At 39.0% G+C, this 17,927-nt stretch overlaps 1 protein-coding gene across 1 annotated transcript in view; it reads left to right on the top strand.

Moving 5' to 3' along the window:
* Window positions 1-17,927, top strand: part of UNC5D (unc-5 netrin receptor D) — a 240,857-nt gene that overhangs the window by 183,411 nt on the left and 39,519 nt on the right. The window lies entirely within an intron of this gene.

Below are 17,927 nucleotides of genomic sequence, written 5' to 3'. Positions count from 1 at the left end.
TGTCTTCTACCTCATTATGTGAAGACCAACCTGGGGCTATTTCACATTTTCCAAGACACCTCATTTACAACTTACTTCAGCTCCCATCTCTTATTAGAAGCCTCTTCTTAAGAGGTCTAAGCTAGAAGGAACCAGATGGCATCAAGCATACAATGGCTTAAATAAAACAGTTCAAAAATATTGAAAAGGAGTGATCACTTGGGACATCCTGCAATTAAAAAAAAAATTTATTTTAAAGATGTGGGGTACAATTCAGGGTTACATATACAAATGTTCATTATCATCCTGCAATTTTAAGAGGGAGAAATACCTAAGAACTTGCCAGAGCCCAAAGACCTAGAAAGGTAGGTCAGCCTAATGCAGTCTCCCCTGGACCTTCTCTAGCTTGGTAAGTTCCATGTTAACCAATTTGGTTTATCCTTTTGTGTCTAAGGTATGTTCCATTACTGCTATCTATGAAGGTGGAGAGAAACAGTTCGTCCAAGGTGTGCAGTGTGCATTTTTCTACCTATGAAATTTAGTTGTGAAAAAAATAAAATTGTACAAAGCCACAAATTACTTTTTAACTTACTGAAAACTTTCCAGATGTGCCTGTCTCCTAAGGAAATGCCCAGTCTCTGGGCTACAGGCCATTTAGCTTCCTTGGCAAACCTCATTCCCTTTTGATGGCTCCAAACTACTTAGGAAAACACTAAAAACAGCAAATACCTTTCTGTTACTTCTTTTTAAGCTGGGGTGAATTTTTTCCATCTATGCAAGGAGGCTGCTTGGGTCTGTTCTTCAGCTTTTAATCTTGTGATTAATCAGGAAAAGGTCATTGTGTCATTTTTTCTTTGTACTATGACTTGAAAACCCATTTTCATTTCATGCCATACGTCTGTCATCCTGAACTTGTGCTGAGAATAAGGCTCATTTTCCTCAAAGTCCGTGGAGCTGGGATGTACTGCTCTGTCCCTTTCATCTTTTCCTCTAGAGCCACCACGGCCCTCTCTCTTTAGTTCCTCAGGGTGAGAATTGGATTTAACAACTCTCCATCTCCTCTACACATACAGAATACAACAGAGTCCTCTAAACAACATCTTTATGCTGTATTTAAATTAAAGTCAACTCCATTTTCCTATTGATAATGCATTTCTATTGTCCCATCTCCAGTATAGCAGGGTGATGATTTAGTGGAACTTGAACTGATATAATTAATCCAAATTCTGTACCAGATTCCCAGGGATGTGGCTGTGTGGAATGAATCAAAGATAAAAAACAACATACTATATTCAAGTAAATTTTAGATGGCTATTCCTGAATAATTTGATAAGTTGTAAATGAGGTTGCCTTTGTCTGAATTGAGCATATTCTACCTCTCTTGGGAGATCCCATTTGCATTCCATATAGGCACCCAAAGGGCATTCTGTTCTTTGAAACATTAAGAGGAACAACCTCATTTTCCCTCCTCAACCTCCCTGCTCTGTCTACATTTTGAGACTTGAGCAACCATCTTAATGAATCTTTTCCAACTTCCTCTTGCTGATTCTTTATTTCAATGTGCATATTCAGTGGTTTGCTAAAAGGGTGCTTTGCAGTATTGGAAAAGCAATAATTACTTACCTCTGTTTCAGTATAATTTGCAAAGTATCCTCACATACAATGAACTCATTTAATCTCTTCAATGATGTTTTGAGAAAATAATTTTGTACCAATTTCAGAGATAAGAAAAAAAAAAAACCTAAAAAATGAAAGCATCAAGAAACTAAGCTCTTTTCCCAAGGGCATGTTACTCAATGGCTGAACTGGGATTTGAACTCAGGATATCTGACCACTGTTCCGATGCTCATGGACTAAGCAATTCTGTCTCTCCTTGATGTAGGAGACTGTAAGGAAACAACTTTCTGATGTTGCGTTCCAAGTCGTGGCCCCAGTAAAGAGGCATCTTCTGGTATAGCTCCGTGAGACCACTGAGAATTGGACAAGAAAGGCTCAAATTGTGCATTTCTTAAAAGTCTATGAGGCTAAAATGCTGGTGTCACTGTATACATCGGAAGAAAGGCTGGAAACAAGTCTCACTACAGTGCTGAGTTTTAGAAAACACCATGACAGGAAAGAGTTGGGCTCCATGGCTAAGAGTGTGTGCACACCAGATGTCAGAGGTCTTAGGTTTAGAACTAAGCTTCAGAACTGTTATCCATGAGACCTTAGGTAAGTTAATGACATTCTGTGTCTCTTGCTTTCTCCTCTGGAAAATAACAGTAGGTACTTACCTTATAGAGACATTGTGGAGTTACATAAGACATGACAATATAGTGATACAACAGTCTTGAAGATGATAAAATAAGAAAATAAAATATAATTGATATATTTATGCATTAATATATTGATACATTTATAAAGCTTGTTACCTTTTATACATTGATAAAGCATTTTAATCTTCACATCAACCTTGTAAATAATAATCTAATCATCCTAATTTTATAGATTTGAAATTAAAATTAACCAAGATAAGTTTATAGGTTTGCCTTAGGTTGTGGTAGGACCCAGCACCAAAGCATGGTTTTCTGACTAAGAATATATTCTTTAGGCTACATCACATACCCCAGGGCATAATTAGGCACATTATTCCCAGAGGACTGGTTGAGAGAGACAGGGCTCATGCTTAATAATGAAAACACAAAATACATCATGAAATGGACAGAGCAGGGCCCCGATTTGATAACACAATGATAACATGGTAGTTCAATGTGGTTATCACTGAGGTATTTCACAGAAAATGATGGAAAAATAAAGCAGGACCCTTAATCCATTCTAAGGATAGACTTACAGAGGGAATGGAGGATGAGGGTGCTTTCTGGAGACTTCACTGAGCTAAGTGATGAAAGATAAGTCGGAATTAGCCACACAAAGGCATAAGGGCTCTAACTCAATTATTTCTATCCCCCAGGTTGCATTTTCCTATGACTCTAGATAGAAGCTTGTTGGGGTGGGGTCTTTAAGTGTGGATAAATCCAGATGTTTTCCCTTCTGCAAAGTCACCTGATGCCAGAACATTGCCTTAATCAGCTTCCTTCCAACTGTAGCTGCAGTCTTGCCCCAAGCAGAATAAAGAGTCAGGTTTCATGTACTGTCCCATTCACAAAATAGAGGACACTTTGTGACAACACAGGAACAGGGACTAGAAGAGCTTCACACAAAGGCAATGGCATGAAATTGGAGCTGCCAGAAATATTTGCTAGTGAGAAGCCCTTGGCGTTCTCTTGGATCAAGGGTGTATAAGCAGCCCGTGCAATGCTGGATGTGGCCTCTTCCCTTCAAGACCCTGTGTAGGAGAGAAAATCAACAGTGATCATTCTCAGAAAACCTATCTCATTTCCCAAACTTTAATTTGAAAGATTTGATTTTTTTTAACTTTCCTCAAGAATTTGGATGAGGAGAGAGTAGGGGATAGGGGGATTTTATTCTCTCCACTTTAATCAGGTTTTAATCACTTTTTTATACAATTAAATTAAGGTATTAAAACAAGGGGACTAAAAAAATCAACGATCTCATTTCAGAGATTCTTCCTACAGACATTACCATAAGAAAATGATACAACACAATTTCCCCCACTCTTCCTCTCCCAGCTCTCTTTCTGCAACCCTCCCCATCCCATGGATGGAGAGGAGAGAACTGGACCAGAAAATTATTATGAGGAGCTTTCTTCTGAAAAGCAATAAAATGAAACCAAGGCAAACATTCATTTCTTTTTCCAATTACACTGTCATGTGGATATTCCTGACCAAGTGCTTAGCTAGAGTTTGAAATGTTATAAGTAATCTTATTGAAGAATTTACAAAGGAACACATATTTTGGAATTTGGGTTCAGCTCAGATGAGATATTTCAACTACTTTTTTCTTTTCTTTTTCTTTGTTGTTGTTGTTGTTGTTTTTTTTTTTTTGCTATCAAATGGCATGGTCTTCCCAGTAGGTACATTTTGGGATAAGGTAGAAATGGTGGTGATGTGAAACATGATTATTTTTAGTGTGCTTAGATGGTCCACTGATTTTAACAGCAAAGCAAGAAATAAGACTTAATATAAGACTAAGAAGACAGAAAAAGTAACTCTGGAAACTGGAGAAGCTGAAATAGAATTATTTCCCAGTAATGGTCTCATAAACACCACACCATAGGTTATTTCTGGAGTTTTTACTCCTCAGTAGCAAAAACCACACAAACAACAACAAAATTATAAACACACATTCACATACTTCCTCATATATGATGCCTAACATGCCTAACAGAGGACATAGCACTCAGAAATGTCCTTAGACTGTTTGGGAGGACCCATTTCCAGAAGACCAAAAAGGAAACATAGATAGATAGATAGATAAATACATACATACATACATACATACATACATACATAGATTCATCTTTTGTCAACTAGATTAAAAGGTCAGTTGGCCATTGTATTAATAAAAATAGTTTTTATGATATCAGTCTGTTTGTAGTAAACTATAATTTATGTCAAGACAGACATTTGAAACCATTTTAAAGCTGTCTATTTCAGTAAAATATGAAACTGCATACAATTTTCCTGAGGCCTTTGAGGGCCTTGAATTCTCAGAAGGCCAAAAAAAAAAAAAAGCTCTGCCCCCAGGCTATTGCAGATAGTATGGTGCTCCCCAGTCAAAACCTGCCTCTTAAGCTCCAAGTAAGAACATCTCCCTTTGACCCTATCCTGATACCAAGTGACTGGTCAGGACATTGCATTGCTGCAAGGGAGAGAATCTGGCTAAACTCTTCTGGGTTGATTTGCATCTATTTGCCATCTCAAGATTGGAGGACTTACCAGTCATCTCTCAGCTCAGGCAAAAAAAAAAATTACACCTTCTCCTTCCAAAAAAGTTGTGGTCCTATGGAACAGTTTTCACAATTGCTACTATGATCTGAGTTCAATAACCATTTATTACATGCCAAATATATTCAGTATGGTGGACTAAAAAGAATACAATACCTTATATGGATGTTGGGGGAAGGGCGGCTGTATATTTGTAGCAGGGTGGTGTTGGAACCCAGTGGACATTTTTTATATTCCTGGAATTGACAAAGATCAGAGCTAATTAGGAAAAAGAAAAAAAAAAAAGAATAAAATACCCCAACATTCTAATTTCAGAGATTTGCCAGTTATAAACCCAAATCAGTTTCCTACCTCTTTGCAGAACTTGCTGAGAAGCATCACCTCATCCTTATGAATACTACCTCTCCCCCACCCACTCATACCCATGTCCTCTTGGTAGGACTTGAAGAGAGAAGTCACATTTTGGAGGATTGCAATTATACAAAATGGCTATTCACTGCCCTTTCCAAATTCAAAAGAGAGGAACCCCAGAAAAATTACTCATGAAATTTGGGTCATCTATAGGACATGGACACTAATACCTAATTTTCTCCTTGCTTATCAGTTCATTGACTCACTCCATGTGTTAGGGGAAAAAAACTTTCAAGAAGCGAGGGCATAGTGGTAAATCCAAGGAAAGAGGGAGCAAAAGTGCTTCCACAGTTTCTAGGACCCCAGAATCTCAAGAAGTAGACAAGATGTGTCCATGAGTGGGGGCCAGTGGGTTTAAGTGGAATAGAAAGCCACAGATTGTGCTTGCTTCGGCAGCACATATACTAAAATTGAAAGGATACAGAGAAGATTAGCATGATCCCTGTGCAAGGATGACACGCAAATTCATGAAGCGTCCCATATTTTTTACCTTAAGAAATAAGATAGACAAGTGGGACCTCATCAAACTAATGAGTTTCTGCAAAGCAAAAGAAACCATCAAGAGAGCAGGAGACAGCCCACAGAATGAGAAAAAATATTTGCCAACTGTATATCTGACAAAGGCCTAACATCTAGGATCTACAAGGAACTCAAATGCACCGAAAGGAAAAAAACAAACAGCCCCTTTAAAAAGTGGGCAAAAGACCTGAATAGACACTTCCCAGAAGAAGATATATGGGAAGCCAACAGACACATGAAAAGTGCTCAGCCTCACTCATTATCAGAGAAATGCAAATAAAAACCACATTGAGATACCACCTAACCCCAGTAAGAATGGCCATCATTAATAAAACAAAAAACAACAGATGCAGGTGAGGATGTGGAAGAAAAGGAATGCTTCTACACTGCTGGTGGGAATGCAAACTAGTGTAACTTCTCTGGAAGACAGTGTGGCAATTTCGGAAAGAACTAGAGATTGACCTTCCATATGACCCAGCAATTCCCCTATTGGGAATATACCCAGAGGAACTCAAATCATTCTACAAAAAATATACCTACACAGGTATGTTTGTTGCAGCTCTATTCACAATAGCAAAAACATGGAAACAACCAGGTTGCCCATCAAAGCTGGACTGGATAAAGAAAATGTGGTACATATACACGATGGAATATTATGTAGCCATAAAGAAGGACAACTACATGGACTTTGCAGCAACTTGGATGGGTTTAGAGTCAATAATACTCAGTGATCTATCACAGAAACAAAGAACAGACTACCATATACTCTCACTCATAAGTGGACCTTGAACAATTATAATACTATAAGAAAGCATTTTACAGTAATGGGAAACTGTCAGGGGAGAGGGGATGGGATTGGCAGTTGAGGGAAACTGCTAGGTGGGGGAGGGGCATGCCTCATCAACAAGGGTACCTGCATAATCAATGTTTGAATACCTAACCCTGAATTGTACCCCTGTCTAAAGACTCAGGGAAGGTGTCAGAGAGAAAGTGACAACTGACTTATAAATTGAAAGACAGAGAGTAAAAAGCATACCAGTCAAAGGGAGTAGCATGTGCAAAGGCACAGAGGTACAAATAACATCACTTATTTTGGAAATTAAGCAAAATAGAACAAAATGGAAAGGACTAGATCATGTAGTGATGTTTGCCGCCCAGGGGAAGTAGAACTTCATTTGATGGGTAGGAACAGATGAAGTTTGAGATTTGGGAGACCTGCGCCTATGTACATTTGAGATATGTTGTCATCTGTTTCATCTCCACTGCCACTTCCCAGGTTCACATTTCATTATACAGGCACCCTCCTTGAGAGCACAGAGAAAATATGTTTTTTTATGCTTGGCACAGTTATTAACAGTGTGCCTTTTCTCCCTTAAAAGTATCTCAATTTGGACAATAGCATAGTCACTCTACTTTTGAGTGTCCTTGTCTCCAGTTATGAACAATTCAAATCCAATCTGTAATCCCCACATTGCTCTCAGTGGGGTGTTTTGAGAGAGACTTGGGGAAGAAGTTGGCAAGATCTAGTGTGTGTGTATGTGTGTGTGTGTGTGTGTGTGTGTGTGTGTGTGTGTGTATTTTAATGTGAAGTGAAGCAGAGGAAGGAGTTGAAGATAATTCCCAGACTTCTGGCTCGGGAACTGATGATTAATTAGGAGAGATAGATTTGCCAGCTGAAGGTCACTTGAGAGTTTGTGATAATAGTTGCTCTGGGAGAAACTTTGGATATCTTTCCAGGGAATAAACACAGCTCTTTGACTTACAAGAAAAAGGGTAGGAAAAACCTGATTAGAGAATAAATAAATAAATAAAAGGGGAAAATAATATTTTTAACCCAGAACAAAAACCAACTGGTGAATCAAAATCCCACACCAGCCTTTGGTTGGAGCATGGGATCACAGTTCTATTTAACTGGTAAGATGTCATGACATTGAGCATAGAATGTGCTTACCTGCTTCATTCAAGGCGAATCTTCTGCCTTTCTTTGTTTTCTTTGCCTTCCTAAGTAAGAATCTGCTGATTCTGGAACTTATTAAAGTGAACTGATAACATACATAACTTGTCAGAAAAGTAATGCAGACTCCCGCATTGGCATCACATGAGAAATGAGACATTATGGGAAATGAGGTGACAAAGTAGAGTGAGAAGTACACAAATTCAGAAGGCGTGGGTTCTGATCCCCTCAGCAAGTGCTCATATGACCTTGAGCAAATCATTCTCTTTCTCTAGTCCCCGGTTTTATCATCTTATGAATTTTATATATTATTAACTGCCTCAGGATTTTGGTGAGGACAATGAAATGAATTCATATATGAGAAGTCCAGTGCAAACTGTAAGGTTTGTGCCACTTAAATACTACCTTTTGATATCATCTGCTTGCATCTATTCTTATTTTTTAAATTATATAGATGACAGAAGTTCTAAAGTGCATGGAATTTGCTTTAGCTCTGTCCCTACAAAGCAGGGTTCTTCCCTTTTTATTGTTGCCACAGTCATAGACTCAGAGGAAAGATTAATTATAGCAAACATATTAACAGTTCGCTTTAAAATTAAGAGCTTTGTGAATATACAAAGAACTTTCTACATCACTTCCTTGGAGTCTCCCTCCATTTCTCATAACACTCTGGCCTATGGTTAATACTTTAAAGGTATATTGTCTGAGTCAAAACAATGGACTCCAGGTGGGCAGGTGTTTAGATTAGGATGCCAGTGACCAGTCAAAAAGGATAGGTAGCTTATGTCACCTTGAACAAGCTTTGTCCCTGTCCACTTTACCTGGCTTTCCTCACTGGATAGTGATGGATGGAAATGAATGAACATTTCCTGTCACCATTTCTGTTCAATGGTCAGTTACAGCTTTGAATCCAGTTTTTTGCTTTAATTGGGTTTTATAAATTTATATTGGAAGAATCAAAGTGATGGCATATCTCTCTTCTTTCCAAGAGATGTGGCATTAATTAACTCTATAACAGTCATAGGAGATTGCTGAGGAAAAGTACTTTCTAAGGAACAAAAAAAGGGGCTCTTTCTACTACTATAAGGGAGTAAATTGCTGCCATTCAGGAAATACATTAATTCTTTCAGGCTACTGGTACCATGCAGTGTAATAAAAAGGGCAATTTATCAAATGGTATCTTAATGGCCTAGAAGGGTTAAGGCACCTTTAGCTGAAGATTGTACTCTTTTCCTCAGTAAAATCTGATGATTTCTTCAAAAAGTCATTTAGGTTAGAATATAATGCCATTATCCCCAAAAAAATGAGGAGAGAAAGAGATCAATAGAGAAAGAAAGAGAGGGGGAAAAAAATCCCCACATAATCATCTTAAGACCTGTTCTTTTTGGAAAGGAGAATTTCCTCATATCATTCCTTTCCACCTCACACCCCCTCAGTCCACACACAAACACATGTAAATAAAAATTGCCATCATCTTAATCAAAGTACATTTGAAGCCCATGTAAGCTCACAATGTGAAGTGATTAGAAGGGTCGAGGGGAGTCTTTAATTAAAGATGCCATTGACAAGATAACAATGTTCTGTGGATGCTGATAATAGACCTGAATGGAAGGTGCACCTTAATTCAATAAGGGGAAAGTCATTGGTTCATGAGTTTGATTGCACATTGTAAAGGAGCACCACATACTGTAATTATTTTTATTTGTATGTGCCATCTCTTTTATTGCCCACACTGGAAGTAGAAATAACCTGTCCTATTAAGATATTTAATATATATCATCCTTTCCACTTCACTTAGTTATAGCCTAATAAAAATGCCAGAAGACAACCAGCCCACACTGAGGCTGCCTCCACACTTTCTAAGACAATCTGCACCGCCCTTTGAAAACCTGGACAATCAACCTTCTAACTCCCTCAGTTATCATCTTTAAGAGAAACCACAATAATTTCCCAGGACTCCATAAAGTTGTAGGCAAATATGGAGCTTCATTCTGGAAATTAAGGTGGGGGTTCTAGAAACTGAAATAGTGAAGATAACCCAAAAGTGAAAAGATACTTTAGTCACATTGTTTGGTGTCTGAGAGACAATAGTGGATCAGGAGGGGCAGCCTCAGAGTCTCGAGGCATGGGAAGCAAAGCCTGTGGCAAGCAGAAGGCTGGCTCCCTGTAGATGTCCCGTCCTAATCCCTGGAACCTGTGAATATATGACCTTATTTGGCAAAAGGGACTTTGCAGATGTAAGTAAGGTTAAAGACGTTGAGCAGGAGAGATTATCCTAGACTATCCAGATGGACCCAATGTGAGGGACCCTATAAAAGGAAGATAGTTTCAGAGTCAGACAGAGATGTTACAGAAGACATTACTCTGATGGCTTGAAGATGGAAGAAGGGGCCTTGGAGCCAAGAAATGCAGGCAGCCTCTAGACACTGGAAAAGACAGGGAAATGGATTCTCTCCTAGAACCCTCCGAAGGAATGCAGCCCTGCTGTCATCTTCATGTTAGCTCAGTGAGACTTCTGACCCATAGAACTGTAAGGTTATAAATGTGTGCTTTAAGCCAGCAACTGGAAACTAATGCAAGCCTCTACTGTGACCACTTCACATACCTCAAAGTCCTGTTTGCCTAAGGCTTTCTACGGTGTCTATGAATAGTCTTAACTCTCATGCCAACATTTTGTCTTAAATTTCAGGTGTGGAGAATAAGTTTCAGGGAACATACTCCTTCCTCCTAGCCCACCCACTTCCTCCCCAACAGTGCACACACACACACCCCACACCACCACAAACAGGGCAGTAGATGGTGGTCCCACCTCAGCCTCAACATTGAGATGTGTCTTTGGCCAGGTCACCCACCCCACTCCAGTCTAAAATGAAGTAATTCCATGAAATAGGATTCAGATTTCCCCCAGAGAAGGCTGTTTTCTCTATTCAAAATGTAAATGCAGCAACAACTTAGTGGATATAAAAAATGTCCAGACAACATGATGCATAGACCCACTCATCTCCCTTCCTCCTCACTCTCATTCATTTTAAGGCACTTTCCGTGAGCCATCATCTCACTAAAAAAAACAAGCTAAATGCCAGCCTGACACTGCATGAAAGATGAGGCTTAAATTGTGTCTAGGAACTGGTGATTTACACATGATTTGTGATTCCTTTAGTATATTAATTGGTAAACACCCTGTGAATGTGTGTGTAAACTAAAGCCGTTTAACATATGCAAACAGTATAATCTCTCAGTGTGGGGTTGCTCAAATTTCAGCAAAGTCAGATACTTATTTCCGTGTGTATAACATTCCCTCCCACCTCAGCCTCTTATGCCGACTCCCTTCTTGTGATCCTATTTCAGATAATACCATGTGGGTGACCCAGATCTTTAAACCCTTTTAATAGTAGAGCCATATGCTTCTATCCTCAGTGAATTTTGTTTGTTGCTTGTTATAATCCACTGATCCAACTGCTCCTTTCACTGCCCCAATGGATGGAATATGATGGCTTGAAGAGTTATAACATCACTTCCAGTTACTTCTAATCAACCCCTCAACCTGACATCCTTGTTTATTAATATGCATGATACTTAGAGAAAGGAGACAAAGGATCAGCCCCTGTGCACTTGAATTTTCAGGCATACTATGTCAATCCAGACCTTAATACTGAGCATTTATAGATGACCAGCATCCAGCTTCCATTTCAGAAGTCTACCCTATATTTAACAGAACACCAAGCCCCCAATGTTTAAGCATTGCTTTGGATGTTTTCTTGAGTACTACACAGGTTTGCTCAAATGTTAGTGCTAGTACCACCATGCATGAAGGAAATTCAAGTGAAAAATGCATGTTCCTAGGGCCCACCCTGAAAAGACTTGATAAAAATCTTCATTGGTGGTATCCAGGAATATCATTTTAAACAAGCTGCCCAAGAAATTCTCAACCACATCACAGTTTCAGAACTACTTGGAGAGGAAAAGAGGAGTCTGTTATAATAAAGAGAAGAATGTTCTCAATGCCACTCTTTTTCCTCTGTTCTGCTCCTTATTCCTTGTTCTCCCTTCCCAGGAGTGTATTTTGTTAAATCGTACCTAGCGATCACCAGAAGTGAAGTCCTCAGGACATGTCACAGGTTTGGGGTTGACTAATGAGAAAAGCTGGCTTTCACAGACTCATCTCTCCAGGAGATTTCACAATGTCATCTTCTGGGGGCTGATGTGATATCTCTGGTCAGAGCTGGCAAGTGAGATGGGTATCTGACTCAAAAACAAAAACAAAAGCCAGAAATAATGAAACTTAATTTTTATTCACAGCAATTTTAGCACCTTAGATCAAAGTTTGAAGATTTTAATGAAAAGACTTAAAACTATGTGTCTTCTTGGGTAGAAAACTGTAGGAGACTGGAGCTACCTTGCATTCTGAACTCTAGTTTTAAGATTAAATGCAGCGTCCATCTATCTACCTTGATGTCTGTTCCATTCAAATATGATTTAATTATGTATTGACCCAGGGTCTGACATAGTAAAACTATCATTACTCTCCTGCCTGGATTCCTGTGTGATACTCTGGGTAAAGGTGATCAAATCAACATTAACTCTATAGTATAGAACATAAGGAGGAAAGGAGGAAACGATAATACCAAGCATGGTGTAGCAGACAACGGCTACAATAAAATCCTCATCTCAAAACTTAGAGCTGGTTGTTTTACTTAAAGAAGGTGATATATCACATCTAGTATCAAGTCAAGAAATACTGAGCACAGAAACAAAATATACATGATGCACCATCAGGTTTACCATGGTTAGCAGTTGCTGCCTTGTAGCTGACCTTCAGCATGACCTCTGGCTGGCATTGGTGTTGATGGATGCCTTAGAATGTTAGGTACCACTGAGCATGGTCTGGATCATCACCAACCACCACCAACTGCAGCACCTTCATCACCTTCCACTGTGCATTTTATACATTCGTGTGTGTTCCTGCTGATTTTATTGTAGGAATTCTAGAAACATTCTCCCTGGGTCTTCTGTCTTTATTCAATCATTCATTCATTCATTCATATTTTTTGTGACAGAATTTCAAAATCAAGGGAAAGTTGCAAGAATAGAATATAAAATTCCCATCTATATTATACTGAGTCACAAATGTTAATATTTTACCATGAATTTGCATATTCTTCCCTCTTCCCTTTTCTTCATGCATGCATATGCACACAAATAAAATACATATACAGGCTTATATATTTATGGTTTTAAACCACTGTGAACAAGATCTTTCTTTACCCCTAAATATTTCAGTGTGCATATATATCCCCAGAGCAAGTAGTTATCCTATATAACCATAGCACAGTTATCAAAATCAGGAAATTAACATTGATAAAACACTACTGCCTACTCCACAGACTTCATTCCTATTTCACCTGTTATCTGAATAATGTTCCTTATAGCAAATGAAAAGCCAAGTCCATTCGTTGCATTCCATTCTCAAATGTCTTTAGTTTCCCTTTAATCTGGAACAGTCTCTGAGTCTGTCTTCATATCTTATAGCACTAGCAGCTTTTAAAAGTGCGGGTGGTTTATTCTGCAGAACAAGTCGCCATCTGAGCTGGTCTAAGGTTTCCTCGAGAGTTTAGGTTGTATGCTTCTGGCAGCAATGTCTCAGAATCATGCTAAGTTCTCTTCACTGTGTCCTTTCAGGAGATATTATATGTTCTGTGGATTCCCCCCATACCTAACAATGTTAGGTGGTATTTGCCAAGGCTCTCCATAGTGAAGTAATATTTTATCTTTGTAATTCGTCAAGTATCTTGTGGGAAGATACTTTGGAAACCATGTAAATTGTTCTTTATTGCTCTTTGATCTTTCAACAAACAGGTTAGCATCCATTTAAAATTCTTGATGAATCATGCATCAATGTAGTTCAATACTAATTGATGGTTTTCCCCATTTTGTAGTTGGTTTTCTCTTGTACGGAAGAGTTTTTCCTTCTCATTGATTCATTCATATCAGTATGTTTATATATATATATATATATATATATAAAGCAGGATTTATTGAGAGGACAGAAAAGCTCCCACAGTAGGAGGGGACTCGAAGGGGTTGCCCCTGAATGTGAATTCTTATTTTGTGAATTCTTATAGTATTAACCAATGGGTTATAATTCTCTGCTATAATTATTTACTTTGGTGCTCAGAAGTTTCCAGATTTGATCAGTGGGAACCACTTCATGTTGACTTTTAAGTCTCTCTCAACAAGTATTTTTTAGTGCTTAAAATTGGCATATACTAGGTACTAGGAATATAATGATGAACTAAGCTGGGGAAAAAAAATTTTCCCGGCCTTGATCAGCTTACATTCTAGTTTGTGGGAGATAAATTGTAAAAAATGCGTAAGTAGGCTGGGCGTGGTGGTTCAAGTCTATAATCCCAGCACTTTGGGAGACTGAGGTGAGAAGATTACCTGAGTTCAAGGGTTCAAGACCAACCAGGGCAACTTGATGAGACCTCATCTCTACAATAAATCAAAAATTCGCTGAATGTGGTGGCACGCACCTGTAGTTCCAGCTACTCAGAAGGCTGAGGCAGAAGTATCACCTGAGCCCAGCAGGTTGAGGCTGCGGTGGCCATGAGTGTGCCACTGCACTCCAGCCTTGGCGACAGTGAGACTCCAACTCAAAAAAAAAGAAAATTAAAAAAATACATAAGTAGCTGGGCTCGGTGGCTCAGCCTGTAATCCCGCGCCTTTGGGAGGCTGAGGTGAGTGGATTGCCTGAGCCTGCGGGTTCGAGACCCGCCTCGGCAGGCGAGACCTCATCTCTACAATAAAATCAGAAAATTAGCCGGGCGTGGTAGTGCGTGCCTGTAATTCCGGCTACTCGGAAGGCTGAGGCAGAAGGATCGCTGGAGCCCAGCAGGTCGAGGCTGCGGTGGCCGGGAGTGGCCACTGCACTCCAGTCTGGGTGACAGAGTGAGACTCCAACTCAAAAAAAAAAAAAAAATACATAAGTAAATAGTATAGTATACTAAAGGGCATTAGGTGTTGAGAAGAGAAAGCAAAGCAAGGTTCAACTTTTAGTGGAGGGAAGGTTGCAGTTACCAAGGCCTGGTCAGGGAAAGGGAAAGTCTCATTAGCAGGTGTCATTGGAGAAGCTAAAAAATGTGGGTGTCTGAAGGAAAACTCTTAGAGGCAGCTCCCAGCACCCTAGAGCAGCAGGAACAGTAACAATTTATGAGGCAAGAACAGTCTGGCATTCTTAGTAGGATGACTCAGGTGGCTGCGTTGAGGACTGTGGGAAGCAAAGATAAAAGCAGGGAGATCAGCATCATTGCCAAGGAGCCTTAAATGCCCATCGTGCACATTTCTAAGGCACTGAAAATTTTCATTGAAGAGTATATTGGTACAGTGACAATTTATTGAATCCGTTAGCCATCTCAGAAAGAGTTTCTATAGAAATAAGACCTGGTTCTTAAAATATTGAACTTTATCTGTCCATTCACAGCATTTCAACTATGCGTTATATATGTACATATGTAAATGCATAGAGAATGGTGAAAAAGATAAGTAACCAAAGTTCCATGCAAAAAGGTTTTTCAGTCTACAGACCATATGAAGGTGTGAGATACCCTGAGGTGGTTCATATTTTGGTTCTGAAATCATGCTGTTATTAGTTCACAGTTATTATTAACTCACAGAAATTTTAGAAAAATGTGTTGCCTTTTGTTTCCAGAGGGCCATGCATACTGCCTTATCACAGATTATACAATATGGGGAAGCTTGAATGCCATCCATGCTTTCCTCACAAAGCTTCATTTTTGTCCACACCAACTTAAAGTCTTCTCTCCCCTGTTCTCTGTCCTCAAATATCCTGAAGCTGTATCCATGACTACACTTGGAATGCATTGCCCCCACATTCCCCCATCTTTCCTTGAGATTTCATAAGACCCAGCAATCTCCTAATAGGAACAGAGAAGAAAAGTACAATCTGGTCACAGAGAGCAAGAGCAAGAGTGAGAAATTTCAGACGATTTTGCTGACATCACCTTGATTGACTCCTCTGTGACCTTATGCTGTTAACACCTACCTCCACAGGTGTGTGAAGAGCTTTAATTAATATTTGTAAATCTCCCTGATTACCACAGATAGAAGGTGGCAGAAAAGGGCAAATTATTATTAATCATGGAAAAAAATAGATTAGGTTTTATTCCTTCACCAGAGAGCGAGACAGAGACCTACACCCACAGACACTCTTTTCACAGTAGGAGGATTAAATATAAATTTTCATTTATTTTGCACTTATGGAAATGCCCAATGCTGATTTAATGCAAAACTCCTATTCCATGCTCAGTATAATACTCAGGGTGCACTGACTCTGACTCCTAATGCTGTTTAAGTTATTACTGTGAAAGGAGCCTCACTATTCACGATGAGTGTGAGAGTTCATCTAATTAACTGATTTCAGTTCATTTGGCATTAAATAATTCCCCAAATTCCCATATGTTTGAACAATATGTTCAACAAGGGGGATGATTCTCTGAAAGTAATTAAATACTTCTTTTAGGAGAGCTTGTCATCGGTCACTCATAAGCATCCCTGCTATTCTTGTCCAAGATGAATGTGGGCAGTGATTTCAGAGAGCGCTTAACCTTCTTGGGTGGCAGGCACCCACGTGCAGACTACCACTTTGTGCTGGTGGTGGTAGTGCACATTTGAATTTTATATTTTTTTCAAACCTCAAGTAGTGTTTGAGGTTTTCTTAGTGCATTTGATATTGATAATGCACTGCTTTCCAGTCCTCCCCCACCCCTGCCCTGCTGGCATGTAAATGCAGGCGTATGCTCAGCTTAACCTATGTTTGGTTTGTATGGAAAGAACTGTCTGCTTGGGACTGTGATTACCTTTGTGGAAAATTAAACTTTGTTGGTTTGTTTTTATTTTTGAGTTGGGGGTCTCACTCTGTTATCCAGGCTAGAGTGCAGTAGTATGATCATAGCTTATCACAGCCTCAACCTCCTGGGCTCAGGCAATCCTTCTACTTCTGCCTCTCAAGTAGCTGGAACTATAGGAATGCACCACCACTCCTGACTAATTTTTTGTTTCTTTGTAAAGACATGTTCTCACTATGTTGCCTAGGCTGGTCTCAAATTCCTGAACTTCAGCAGTCCTCTCACTTTGGCCTCCCAAAGTGCTAGAATTATAGGTATGAACTATGGCACTCAGCTAAGACAGCTTTTTGAAGGCATCTTCAGTGCTTGTTGGAGGGGGAAGGAGATGGTTTAACAATGTTACATGTGCTGTGTTGGGTACAATAGATATGAAATGTTCCTGTTCAGTTATATGGTGTGGCTTAATTGCAGCAGCAGATTATAAATAAGGAACTCAAGTGTGCCATTACTAACTTGAAAGAGAACAGGAGATGTCAACAAAAGCGATGCAGAAATTAAGAGCATTCTAGGTGCCCTCATAGAAAAACCCTTTGCTTACATAAGATTGTGGGAAGGTGGTATCTTTTAGCACTGATTTTCATCTTTATGTTGTCCAAGGGGCTTTTTTGATCATGGATGACATATTTAAATGTCCTTCCTAGGTAGTATAAGTGAAAGCTTTGATAACAATACCAATTCTAGCTTTAATGTAGCATTGCTCTATATCCAATATCATATTTATTACAAGTAAAAATCCAGCAAACAAAAAGATCAAATAGCTTGTTAAAGAACACATATGCAGTTGGGAGCAAAATAAGTGGACTACTGACATCTTCTCACTGTTTGTTTTTCTGTAGCCTCTTCCTTCTTACTGTTTTGGGGCAAAGATAAAAAATAAAAGCCAAGAAAATGAAAGAGAGATGCATTCAGTGAGCTGTTATTATTCCCCTTTTACTTTGTTTTCTCTGTTTCATGACTCTGAATTCCCAATGTAAGTAATTAACAATATAGAAAAATCTGAACACTAGGTTTGGGGAGAAAGATTTTAAATTTAGATCTAAAATAAGAAAAAGTTGAAAGAGATATATGTATGTATTTTTTAGTCATACATGTTTATAGATGTCTACTGTGCTGTTACTATATAACCTATGTATTTGTGTGTTGGCAAAATATAAATGTTTTCAAAGTCAGAATGAACCTTCTCAATCTGTATAGATTTGAAGTGCTGTTTTGTGTCCTAATAATTTGTTTCATCACATACCAGCATCAGGAGATAGGAATCTGATAATAAGATTATGAGATCAGTCATATCTA

Source organism: Carlito syrichta, unplaced genomic scaffold (assembly GCF_000164805.1).
Source record: "Carlito syrichta isolate Samal-C Ts95f unplaced genomic scaffold, Tarsius_syrichta-2.0.1 Scaffold302094, whole genome shotgun sequence".
NCBI lineage: Eukaryota > Metazoa > Chordata > Mammalia > Primates > Tarsiidae > Carlito > Carlito syrichta.
This window is presented reverse-complemented; position numbering and strand designations above follow the sequence as displayed.